This window comes from Lynx rufus, unplaced genomic scaffold (assembly GCF_022079265.1).
Source record: "Lynx rufus isolate CCGP_SWC_20201006 ecotype Redwood Valley unplaced genomic scaffold, mLynRuf1.p SCAF_15, whole genome shotgun sequence".
Taxonomy (NCBI): Eukaryota; Metazoa; Chordata; class Mammalia; order Carnivora; family Felidae; genus Lynx; species Lynx rufus.
Genome location: NW_025814829.1, coordinates 17,791,665 through 17,804,669, shown reverse-complemented (window position 1 = coordinate 17,804,669; position 13,005 = coordinate 17,791,665).

Genomic DNA, 13,005 nt, shown 5'->3' with positions numbered 1-13,005 from the left:
CTTCCCACAACACTCAAGGGAGAGGCCTTATCTCTCTCTGACTGCGCCTCTGAGCTATCGGGACTGGGCTCTCTCCCCTCCTCCCCAGGTCGGGAAACAGGGCTGAAGGCCCTAGTCCAGAGAAAGACCTGCAACCCTGGATGGTGTTAGAAATTGGTTCCTTTTACATTTTTTCCATTCCCTTATCTGTGGTTTTTCTCTTGTCCGAATACAATCCTACACTTCCACAGTCTCTCTTTCCCTTCCTTTTGTCTCTCCACAGAAGGGAATCCCTCCCTTCCATGCCTATACCCCCTGTTTTATCACTCCCAGTTTGCAATCCTGCACCTATGGCCCCTGAAGTTGTCCTGGTAAGCCCCTGGAGAGATTTTTCTGTCATTCTGTAGGCCAGATTCCTGGAATTCCAAGTCTTCTGGCCTCAATACTGCTGTGTTCGATGGACAAGGGAACTTCAGGTTCCCCTACTTCTCCACCATGTTGAGTTCTCCAACTACATGTATTTTTTCATTAAATTAAAAACATCTATAGATAGATGATTCACATGGTATTGTAAGAAATAATACGAGATTTTGTTCAACTTTTATAAAATAAAAGTTCCCCAATGGAAACATCTTACAATATTATATTATTACAACCAGAATATTGGCTTGATGAAATCAGTTACAAAACAACTCCATCACCACAGAAAACCTCTTATTACTCTTTAGTAGCCACACAATTCTGTCTTCCCCCATCCTTAACTTTTGGCAACCACTAATCCCACTAATCTGTCCCCTGTTTCTATTTTCTTTTAATTTTGAGAATACTATGTAAGTGAAATCATGCAGTATGAAACATTTTGAGACTAGCTTCTGTTCACTCAGCATAATTCTATGGAGATTCATCCAAGTTGTTGCATACACAATAGTTTCTTCATTTTATTGCTGACTAGTATTCCATGGTATGGATGTATCACTGTTTAACCATTCACCCACTGAAGGATATATGGCTTGTTTCCCGGTTTTTGCTGTTATGAGTATGGTTAACATCAACGTCTGTCTAAAAATCTTTGTGAACCTAAATTTTCATTATCTCTGGGATAAAGGCACAAGGGAACATTTTATTTTTTAAGTTAGATGGTAGTTTCATGTTTTGTTATTTGAGAATTTGCCAATCATTTTGCAGAGTGGCTATTCTATTTTATATTTCCTCACAGTATATGAGTGATCAAAGTTCTCAGAATCCCCACCAGCATTTGGTGTTGTCACTTATATATTAGCTTTTCTGATAAGTGTATAGTGGTATCATATTGTGTTTTTAATTTGCATTTTCCTGATGGCTAATGATATCGAACCCCACGAAATGGAGTTTTCAGGGAACAACTTTGAGAAATGAAATAATGTCTCCTTTTGGAGCAAAGGACAGTTTTGCTTACTGTTTGCTATAAAGGGGTTTTTCCAAGCTCAGTGCTTCACTCCTGTAAAGCAACCTACTGGGTGGTCTCCACAGCACATAGCGACAAAGGGAACCAATGCAAACATGACAGTTATGATGCCTACTTTGCTATGAATAATGAAGTCAGTAGATTCTCACCTGTGGCTCCTGGTCTGACACCATCCATGAAACAGTAAAAGATTAACTTAATATTGTTATGGGGGGATAAAATTAAAACCCATGCTTATCATTTACTACTAAACTCTAAGTCATTAGAGGGAAACACATTTCAAGTCTTTCATCATTGGAATTTAACCATTATATATTATGCATTTAATAATTACATGTAATATAATTGATGAGCTACAGATAAGAGGAGAAGAAAGTAGATGTGACATATATACACTCAATGATTTGGACAGAGTGCATAAGAAAAGGAAGCAAGAGGAACTAAGGAAGGGTGTCATGTGAGATTCTTTCACTGAAAGTCAACTGATTCTATTTGATTTTGGCCCGCTAAACGCTAATATTAAACCTTATGACATTATTACTTATTAATATTATTTTAATTTTTAATCATCTTCTCTAAAGTTTGTCTCATTTTATCCTTACAGCAGGAGCATGAGTTAGACAGGACATTATTTTTCAAAGGAGGAAAATAAGTTCCACAGAGATTAAATGACATGCTTCAAATTAAATAATTCACAAATCAGTTCCACGGTAATATAAAGAATGCATTAGTAGGATTCGCACAGTAAGTTCCTTCAAATTGGAATTCTGAATTTTTATACCTAAAATTGGAGATGCATTCGTTTATAACACCCATTCTTATCACCTTAACATCTGAGATGATGTCAAGAACTTTTGTTGTTAATATGTAGTCTTTTTCTTATTATCTAAGATTTTATTTTATTTTAGATTTTCCCAAATCATCTCATACAAATTATGTGAAATCTATTTCAAATTCTCTTTATTTTAAATTATCTTTTGCTTATATTTGATATAAACTAATGACTTCATTAAACTTCCAGTTTGTTAAAAAGAATTTAGTGAACTACCTTGCCTGAGGCAATATTGTCTTTCACATATTTTATAAATATAGAGAATTCTTTTTTTAAGTTTTTTAAAAGTTTATTTATTTTTTTAGTAATCTCTGCACCCAACGTGGGGCTATGGTAATGAGGTAGAAGTAATGTCCCCAGTACTTTATGACCTATATCTAACCACCTTTATGCCTCGAATGATTATTACATTTTTGTTAAAAAATGATGACACCAACAGATAAGCAAAAATAAAAGCTCCCTTAATATAATGATAATATTGATAAATTATGACAATAATAACAGCTAACAGTTATATAGTGCTTACTCTGTATAGACACTATTCTAAACACTTTTAATGATTAATATATTTAAACCTCAAAATAACTCCAGAAGTATACAACAGTAATAGAAGGAGGAGGAGGGGGAGGAGATGTATTTGCATTCCATAGAGAAGAAACTATTGATAAGGAATGCCATTAATCTAGGTAAATGTTTACATATTTCAGTAGATATATGTGTTCTTTGTTTGGGACACGTTTCCCTTACTGTAAATTTCCCTTGAAAGCACACGTATTGATTGGAGTGAAAAATTCCATCAGATGTTTATAAGAAACTCAAACCATGCCTTTTTTTTTTTTTTTTTTTTGAGAGAGCATGTGTAAGTGAGGGCAGAGGGGGAGATCATGACCTGAGCTGAAGTTGGATGCTTAACCGACTGAGCCGCCCAGGCACAGAGAACCTTAAAGAGAGCCCAAACTGGGGCTCAATCCCATGACCCTGGGATCATGACCTGAGCCAAAATCAAGAGTTGGAGGCTCAACCTAATGAGCTACCTAGGCACCCCGACCCATGTCATTCTTAAAGTATTAGAGAGGAATGGCTTTGCCCTTCTGTGACTATCCTCATGAGAGGCTTTTAGGGATTCTCACTACTTTCTGGTCTGGTATGGGAATGCACAAGTCATAAATAGTTGACCTGATTGTCAAGCATCAATCTAGCTTGCCTCGGAGACATTCATGTCTGTCCTCCTCCTCTACATGAACAGCTGTCCAAATGCGTTCCAGGATAGTCTAAAGCAGAAACTTCAGCTTGAATTGTTTCAGATCATCTCTAAACATTACTGGGTTCTGGCATCTGCAAGCCAGAAGAGATTTCAGGTCTGTCTTACATTTCTGTACCCACAAACCTGAAGTCTTACCCCATGCTCACCACTTCCTACTGTAGTAATTGTCATACAGGCTTCCTCAGGCTCTAATGAATTTTCCCAGCAAATGCAGGATCATCATGTTGTACATTTAAATTTCCTGCTCTCCATTTGGTGTTCTCTTTCTTGTGTTCTTAGGAGAGACCTAATTATATAAGAATATAGTACACTCATAATTATTCAGGTAATTCCTTCTCTGTCTTCTCGTTGATTTTTTTTTAATTCATCAGATCCTTTAACATAATGAGTTATAATTATTTCTTCAAGTGTCTTTCTTAACAACTAGAATAGGATCGCTTCAAGGCAAGATACCTTTTGAATTGTTATTAGTACTTGGTTCTTATAGCTCCTGGCATATTTTAACTTCTCCCCAAATATTTGGTTAACCCTTTCATTAATGAATTATTTATTTAAAAATCATAGAAAATCTACTAGAAATTCAACTACCATGAGTCAGAATATGATTTTATATATTTTGGTGGAACTTTGGAAGTTTTTTGTTTGTTTGTTTGCTTGTTAAATTGTTTTTTAATGTTTATTTGTGAAGGAGAGAGAGAGAGTGAGCATGAGCAGGGGAGGGACAGAAAGAGGGAAACAGAATGTGAAGCAAGCCCCAGGCTCTGAACTGTCAGCACAGAGCACTGAACAGGGCTCGAACTCGTGAACTGGGAGATCATGACCTGAGCCGAAGTTGAACGCCCAACTGACTGAGCAACCCAGGCGCCCCTTGTTTGTTTGCTTGTTAAAACATATTTGTTTCTATTTACCTTTCATGATGGTAATGAGGATTAGATAAAAGAAAACTAAATTATTTTTATTCTATAATAAAAATGTAATATATATTGACTATTTTCAAATTTCTTGTTCTGTTGAAATTTGGTTGCACTTTTAAAATGTTTTTCAATAAAACAATTAGATAACCATGAAACATAGGAAGAGAACAGTCAAAAATGACAGGACTTTAGTGAATTTGAACTACAAAGGCAGTATCTCCCATGCTGACATTATAGTTAAAATTTTGTTTTATGAACATGCTTAGGAAATTTAAAAGTTTTTAACAACTCTAATTATGGACCTATGGAAATATCAAATAACAAAGTCCATCAGCAATATTCCTATATATTTTAATCAATCACTTCTCTTGAATATTTACTCACACCAATATTAAGGCAATATACCTGACTCAAGTCATTGTATCCATTTTAGGAAATAAGAAATTTTGAAAGATAAATTGGCAGGGCATCTGGCTGGATCAGTTTGTAGAGCATGTGAGTCTTGATCTCATGGTCATCAGTTCAAGCCCCACTTTGGGAATAGAACTTACATTAAAAAAAGAAGGGGTGTGGCGGTTCCTGGGTGGCTCATTCAGTTGAGCCTCTTACTCTTGATTTCAGCTCAGGTCATGATCTCATGGCTTGTGAGTTTGAGTCGCATGCCAGGCTCTCTGCTGTCAGCATAGAACACTCTTCGGATCCTCTGTCTCCTTCTCTCTGCCCTCCCCTACTCGTGCTCTCTCTTTCTCAAAAATAAACATTAAAAGAAAATAATTGGATTGTTTGAAATTAGATGTGTTAGACAAGGGAGTGAATAAAAATTAGTTTGCTTTTGGGGCGCCTGGGTGGCGCAGTCGGTTAAGCGTCCGACTTCAGCCAGGTCACGATCTCGCGGTCCGTGGGTTCGAGCCCCGCGTCAGGCTCTGGGCTGATGGCTCAGAGCCTGGAGCCTGTTTCCGATTCTGTGTCTCCCTCTCTCTCTGCCCCTCCCCCGTTCATGCTCTGTCTCTCTCTGTCCCAAAAATAAATAAACGTTGAAAAAAAAATTAAAAAAAAAATTAGTTTGCTTTTAAAAATATGCCATGGGGGATCCATCTTTAGATCAGTGCTCTAAACATTATTTGTCCTGTAGATTATTTTCCTGGGTTTTTCAGAAAATCTCTTCTGACGTGATAACTTCTCAGCATTGGCAAAGGTCCTTTTGATCAGAGTTTCGTCATTTAACATCTGATTATCTAACCTAAAAAGAAAGACTATATTATGAATGGTTATGAACCTGGCATAACAAAATTGAGTTCAAATATTGGGTTCTGTAGAGGAAAATACTTTATTTTCATATATCTGTTTATTTATAAAAAAAGTATGTTTCCTAATGTCATTTTGAGAATTAATAATGATAGTTAATAGTAATTCAGACTTTATATGATCTCATTTCATTTCATTTCATTTTAACAGTGTTAAAAAAACAAAATTCAACTGAGTAAGTTTTAGACATCTTATTGCTTAAGTCAATGATTCATGAATCAGGAAGCATCTCATCTTGCAGGTGGAAAGGAACTCTGAGGAGCTGTACAAAATAAAGACTTATAGGCAGAAGGGAACAGAAACAAGGAAATTATACTAGCAAAAAGGTGGATTCATTGTGACAAGTTCATGTTCCTTCAGGGGATGTCAGGGGTCTATCAGGCAGACTACCTCAATAGTGCTGATCATCAGATGACTCCTGATTGACTGGTTTGTGGGAGAGGTCAAAATTCTAATTAAGTCAAGTCTCAGTTTGTTGACATGGGACTTGGCAAAATTAACTCCATTTGGGAGCGTTGTCTTGTTTTTAACAATAATCATATGAAGTTGGTGCTACTATTATACTCATCTTACAGGTGAGGAAACAGTAATTAAAGGTTAAAGCCATATGCCCAAGGTAATGTAGCCAATAAACAGAATGACTAGGATAGGAACATTCGTTCCTAAGTTATTTTAAAAATCAATGAAAATTATCTAGTAAGCCTTACAAAGTAATAATTATTATGATCACAATCAGTACTGAAACTAGCCCATTAGAATAATTAAATTCAATAAGACAAAGGAATGAATGATCTTTTTCCTCTACTACTGTTGTCAGTTGAATCATCTTGTCATCTGCCCTTTGACAAGGTCTTTGGATAGAAGTGCCTGACTGCTTTATAAGTATTGAAAATAGTTATCCAGAAAGGCTGGAGTAGCTTGCTCTGGTGATGCCCAGGCCCTTGCAGGCATCCTCTGTTCAGTGCTCAGGGCTCTGACTCCCTTTGAGGAAGAAAGCTGCTGGTGGCTGGATCCACAGATGCTGCCACTGCACACACCATTTTCTGGCTGGAAATCTCCTAAGTCCTTGGCTAACAGGCTGAGGGAGATGCTCTGGCGCCCAGATCCCTCTCCCTGGAGCACCAAGGACTTTCAAATCAGTGCAAAAATACATATGTTCACCAAGGTCCAATAGTTCAGAGCTCAGCCAATGTTTACATCCGATTCTGGTGTAGATGTTATTGGTCTAACGATTCCATCATGTAGAGAAGTGTCTTTACTGAAGCAACAGATACTAAATGAAAGCCAGAACTGGTCAAGAAGAAAAAGGTAGGGGAGGAGAGAGAGAGAGAGAGAGAGAGAGAGAGAGAGAGGAGAGGTGAGGACCTCTTATGAAAAGGAGTAGAAGAACAAAATGGAGTACTCCAAATGTTGATGGTATTGGAAAACAGCTAGGTAGAGGTTAATGGTAACAACAAGGTGGTGTCTCACGCCATCAACTGTCTGGACTCAAATTGGGTCAGCCAGAGCTTGAAAGCAAATCTCAGAGGCAAATACAGTTCTTGCTGCTACTGGAGATCCTAGTGCTTGTCCTTGGACTGGTGATTCCTAGTGATTTTGACTTCAGGTCATTAGAACAGGTGTCATGGTATTCTCATTCCCAAAGCTCTACAATCTGATGTTTGGCCAAGTTGAAGGTTTGGGGCAACAGTTGTAACTGAGCTCTTTGCTTACACTTTCTGAGATGAATTTAGAGTAGACATGTTTTTGGGTGGACGGGATGAACATCATTAACACTACATATACGCTTCAAGGCAAACAAACAATCTCTGTGGTTTCTGTAGAGGTTGGCACCGAGTGGAATATTGCAGACATGTGAGATATTTCCCTGATAGCAAAATAATGATAATGGCATCTATGGTTTAAGAAGAGGAGAACCAACTGATTCAATTTTGCTGGGTCATTATCATTTGTCACAAGAAACAAGATATCAGACCCAATCATTTGCTATTAGACGAAGAAACAAGCATAAGAACAGTTTCCCACAAATATAGTTTGTGTTATCATTGTGATGGAAGAAGCACATCAGAATTTTCAAGTAGGAATGTATGTAACTTCCAGTGGCCGTTAGATCTTCAACCCATTTGTCTGGCTACATCATTCTTGTCACATTACTGACAGCCCACTGGTTACACTGCAGGGACCATGTTGAGATTGACAAAGATATCTAATGTCTCTTTGTTGTTTGCCAGAGTAGTAATTACATTGTGTTATCAAAGAAAGTCTCTTTAAGACATTGACTTCATTTCTTATGTAATTCTCACATAAATAAATGTATGGGACAAAATTATAAATTTACATTTATTTTTCATTGTGAAGGAATTTGAGAGCATGTTCATTATTATTTATTTACTTAAATAATCTGTTGGTTCTTTAAGTTGTTTTTTGAAATTATAAATTGCTTAAACACATTTATGTTATGAAAACCATTAATGTGTGGTTCTAATCCAATCTGTTTTCAAGAAGATAGGTAAGCAGTAGTCTGTAAAATCAGCACATTCCTAGAGACCTGCCTGATTACCACCATATTTATATGTATCATAGAACTACAGTAGATAGAACTTTTCTTCTTTTTTTTTAAATTTTTATTAAAAAATGTTTAATATAGTTGACACACAATGTTACATTAGTTTCGGGTGTACAATATAGTGACTCAACAACTCTATACATTATGCTATGCTCATCACAAATGTAGCTACCATCTGTCACCATACAACACTGTTACAGTTCCATTGACTATATTCATTCCATAATGGGAAGCTCGTATGTCCTACTCTCCTTCACCCATTTTGTCCATCCCTCAACACCCTCCCCTCTGACAACCATCAGTTTCTTCTCTGTATTTATTGGTCCGATTCGGGGACAAGCACTTTATTTTATGCATGATTTTGTTAGTGACTATGCACTGAAGGCTCAAAACGTCCAAATCCATTCTATATTTGTTTGCAATTTTTGACTAGAGAATACAGTGTTGTTTTCCTTTCAAATTAAAAGCAAACAGACATTAATATAAAACGAATAAATAACATCACATTTTGAGCTAAGTTCACTTGAGGAGGGTCATTGGACCCCATGTATCATTTTGAAAAATAGTCTAGTGTAAATAATATTTTAAACTCACATCCAATTTAAAGTATTCCTCTTCTTTTCTCAAGGCTGACAACAGTAAGGGAACCACCTCTAGGTAAGAAGGAATAATTCTGTCCATTTGCGTTATTCCATTTCACTTCCTCTCTCTCTTTCCTTGTCTTCTGCTTATGTTGTTTTGGGGGGAATAGGGCGGAGGGGCAGGCAAAGGAAAAGAGAGGGCAAGGGGAATGCCCCTCCCCCACCACATGTTCTCCCAGGGATTCTTTTGTTTTCATACTCATTTGGCTGAAGTAGGAGGCAGTTGATATGCACAGCAATCTCCACATTCCTTTTAAAAATTACTTGTCTCTATCAAATCTCTCACATTCTCTTATTCTTTCAGGAGTTATGGTGGTACACACAACTTTCTTTTTCTTAATTGCAATCGAAATTCTGAGACAGCAGGAACATTTTAAAATAACATGAAGTTTTAATATTATCAGCAGCAGCAACTTCCTTATAATTTTAATTTTGATCCGATGAAAAGATAATTATATTTTAATACAAAAGCTAAAATTTTGATATGTCTGGGGTATTGATAGGTCCATATCACAGGAAGTCATTCCCCTCTTAGGGAAAGGAAAACTGCAAGATCTAAATAATCTAATCTAAATGATAGTATTTTGGCTAAAATCCTTTCCTTTTGTTTAGAGCCAAATAATAATTTGAGAATAACAAATTGTGAATAAGATTTTCAACTAGTTGTTTAAGTCTAAATAATACAGAATCAAAAGGTATGTATTTTCCCCCTTATGTTCACTATTTTGTTTCTTAAATTCCACATATGAGTGAAATCATATGGTATTTGTCTTTCTCTGACTGATTTATTTCACTTAGCATAATACTGTCTAGCCCTATCCATGTCGTTGCAAATGGCAAGATTTCAGCCTTTTTGTTGGGTGAGTAATATGTCATTGTATATATATGTATATAGACAATATCTTCTTTATCCATTCATCAGTTGATGGACATTTGGCTCTTTCCATAATTTGGCTGTTGTTGAGAAGTTTGCTATAAACATTGGGGTTCATGTATCCCTTTGAATCAGTTTTGACTCATAACTATAAAGAACAAACTAAGAATCTCTGGAGGGGTGGTAGGTTGGGGAGATGGGTTAAATGGGTGATGGGTATTAAGGAGGGCACTTCTCATGAGCACTGGGTATTGTATGTAAGTGATGAGTCACTAAATTCTACATCTGAAACTAATATTACACTGTATGTTAACTAACTGGAATTTAAATAAAAATTTGTAGAAAAAAATATGTAAATATTTTAGTTCACAATGTATGGCTTGATATATTTAGTCATATGCTTCCACAGTACAAATGGAAATATCTAGATTTTAATCTATCTTTCCCATTTATTCTTATTCAATGACTATAACATATATCTAGAGATATAGATAAAAATATAGATAGATATACACAGATATATATGCCTTATATATTTTATATATGACATATATAAGGCTTATATATTATGTATATGTCTGGAAGATGTCTGGAATAGTTGTCAGGTATTTATTTATTTATTTATTTATTTTTTAACGTTTTATTTATTTTTGAGACAGAGAGAGACAGAGCATGAACGGGGGAGGGGCAGAGAGAGAGGGAGACACAGAATCGGAAGCAGGCTCCAGGCTCTGAGCTATCAGCCCAGAGCCCGACGCAGGGCTCGAACTCACGGACTGCGAGATCGTGACCTGAGCCGAAGTCGGACGCCCAACCGACTGAGCCACCCAGGCGCCCCAGTTGTCAGGTATTTAAATGTCATGTGGGACTTACAAGTCTTTGATTTGGGGGGAAGTTTCCATATCTTGAAAATTTTCTAGGGCGCCTGGGTGGCGCAGTCGGTTAAGCGTCCGACTTCAGCCAGGTCACGATCTCGCGGTCCGTGAGTTCGAGCCCCGCGTCAGGCTCTGGGCTGATGGCTCAGAGCCTGGAGCCTGTTTCCGATTCTGTGTCTCCCTCTCTCTCTGCCCCTCCCCCGTTCATGCTCTGTCTCTCTCTGTCCCCAAAAAAATAAATAAACGTTGGAAAAGAAAAAAAAATGTTTAAAAAAAAAAAGAAAATTTTCTAGCATCTTTGTCTTCAGACTTAAATCCAAGTGATGTCCCCAAAAATGTCCCTACAAATTTTAAAGTGCACCTTATGAGACAGTATTTCCCTGTTGAGATTCATTGCACCATAAGTCTACCCTGTCTTCTGTCCTAAAAATGATGGTTGCTTAGTCAGTAAACATGTTACAAGGAAAAAAATTCAGATTTGCATTTCCTTGTTCCTAATAAAAGGTTCAAATATGTTAATTTACCTCAAGTTTTCACCATCAAAACAAAAAAGGTTGCCCCTGAATAATATTAAATGCCCCAGATAATCAGTGATTGCTGTGGATCTGATTACATGTTTAGGAGTTTTCACATCTAATCTTTCACTTTCCATGGGTTCAGTTCACTCTAGTTAGAAATTTGGGATTACTTCAAAGTCATGGATGAAACCAGTACAGGTCCTTTTGAAAAGAGACTTAGTGTTCTAAACTATGCTTTCTTTACTTCCCCTCACACCCCTTTCCCCTATATACACACGAAAAGTTTTCACCCCAGAAATAGCTTAAGGCTTCTCTTATTTTCTGAGAAAAGTATGTGACTTTGTTTCTTGTTCCCAAAAGTAGCAGCATTGTAAGGTGGTGCAACAGATGGGGTTTACAAACACTATATATATATTATTTTTAGTGTAGGAAGAATTTAGAATTACATGAGGTTTTCTCTAACTACTTGGTAGGACATTAACAGTTCTTTATAATGTTTTCACCTTTTCAAAGGATACTCAAACCTTTATGATATGATTTTGCTCTAAAAAATCAGAATACTTGTACAATTTCACATAATGGATTTTTATACAAAAGAAGATTCATATTCATAATTTAAGGGTCCTTAATAATAATTTAGAATGATTGAAATTAAACTTATTTTCATAAATTAGAAGATCACAAAATGCAATTTGGAGCATAGGTTATGAATATTTTGCTTAACCTACAGATCAAGATGTTGAGAGATCAAATATAATTTCTTTTTTTTTAATATTCATTTTTATTTTTGAGAGAGAATGAGTGAGTGAGCGTGAGTGGGGAATGGGAACAGAGAGAGGGAGATACAGAATCTGAAGCAGGCTCCAGGCTCTGAGCTGTCAGCACAGAACCATGCTCACGAACTGTGAGATCATGATCTGAGCCAAGGTTGGATGCTTAACCAACTGAGCCACCCAGGCGCCCCTCATATATAATTTCTAAAGAGAATTGACTCATTCCAAAAAGATTCCTTTAACAATGGAAATAAAAGGTCATGATTTCATTAAAAGAAAGATAATTGTTTTTGCACAACTAAAAACTAAAATTGATTTAATGTATTTTGTTTACCGTTTGTGATTCTACCAGGAGAGGAATATAATCTATTGTTTCACAGCCATATGCCCACAAATTTATTTTCATGCAAGAAAGGACAGTTATCTTCTAAATAAATGAGATACTTTTTTAACTATTCTAGTCAGCTGGTGAACGATTTCACCTATTCTTAGAGTTCCTCAGTAAGGTTTTATCGGGAGTGAATGGAGACACGGATCCAAATTCAATTGATGCTCAAAGTAGTTTTCTGTTAAAAAAAATTGTTTTATATTTTAGCAAGTATTTAACAGTAATGAATATAGCATGTTAGATTTTTATTTAATATGTCAAATTAAAAGTGCCTTAGTAAAATTAGTGAAATTAAATGAAATAATATATCTTAATAATTTTGCCAACTCTAACTTTTAACTGAGTTGCTTGATAAATATTTAATAAACATAATAAAATATAAACATAAATAAAATGAACATAATAAAATAAAATAGCAAAACTGTTTCTGTAATTGCAGATTTTAAAAGTGAAAGTGATTTAAAATCAACCCTACAAAAATAAAAATTATCTCAATACTCCTGAAAATATACAAAAATTTTGAATTTACTGTTGTTTTTCAAAAATAATGCATTGCCTTTAAAATGAATTTATGATATGACAGTCAATACATTTTGATTTGCAAAAAGATAAGATGTTCTTCTTTCTAATTT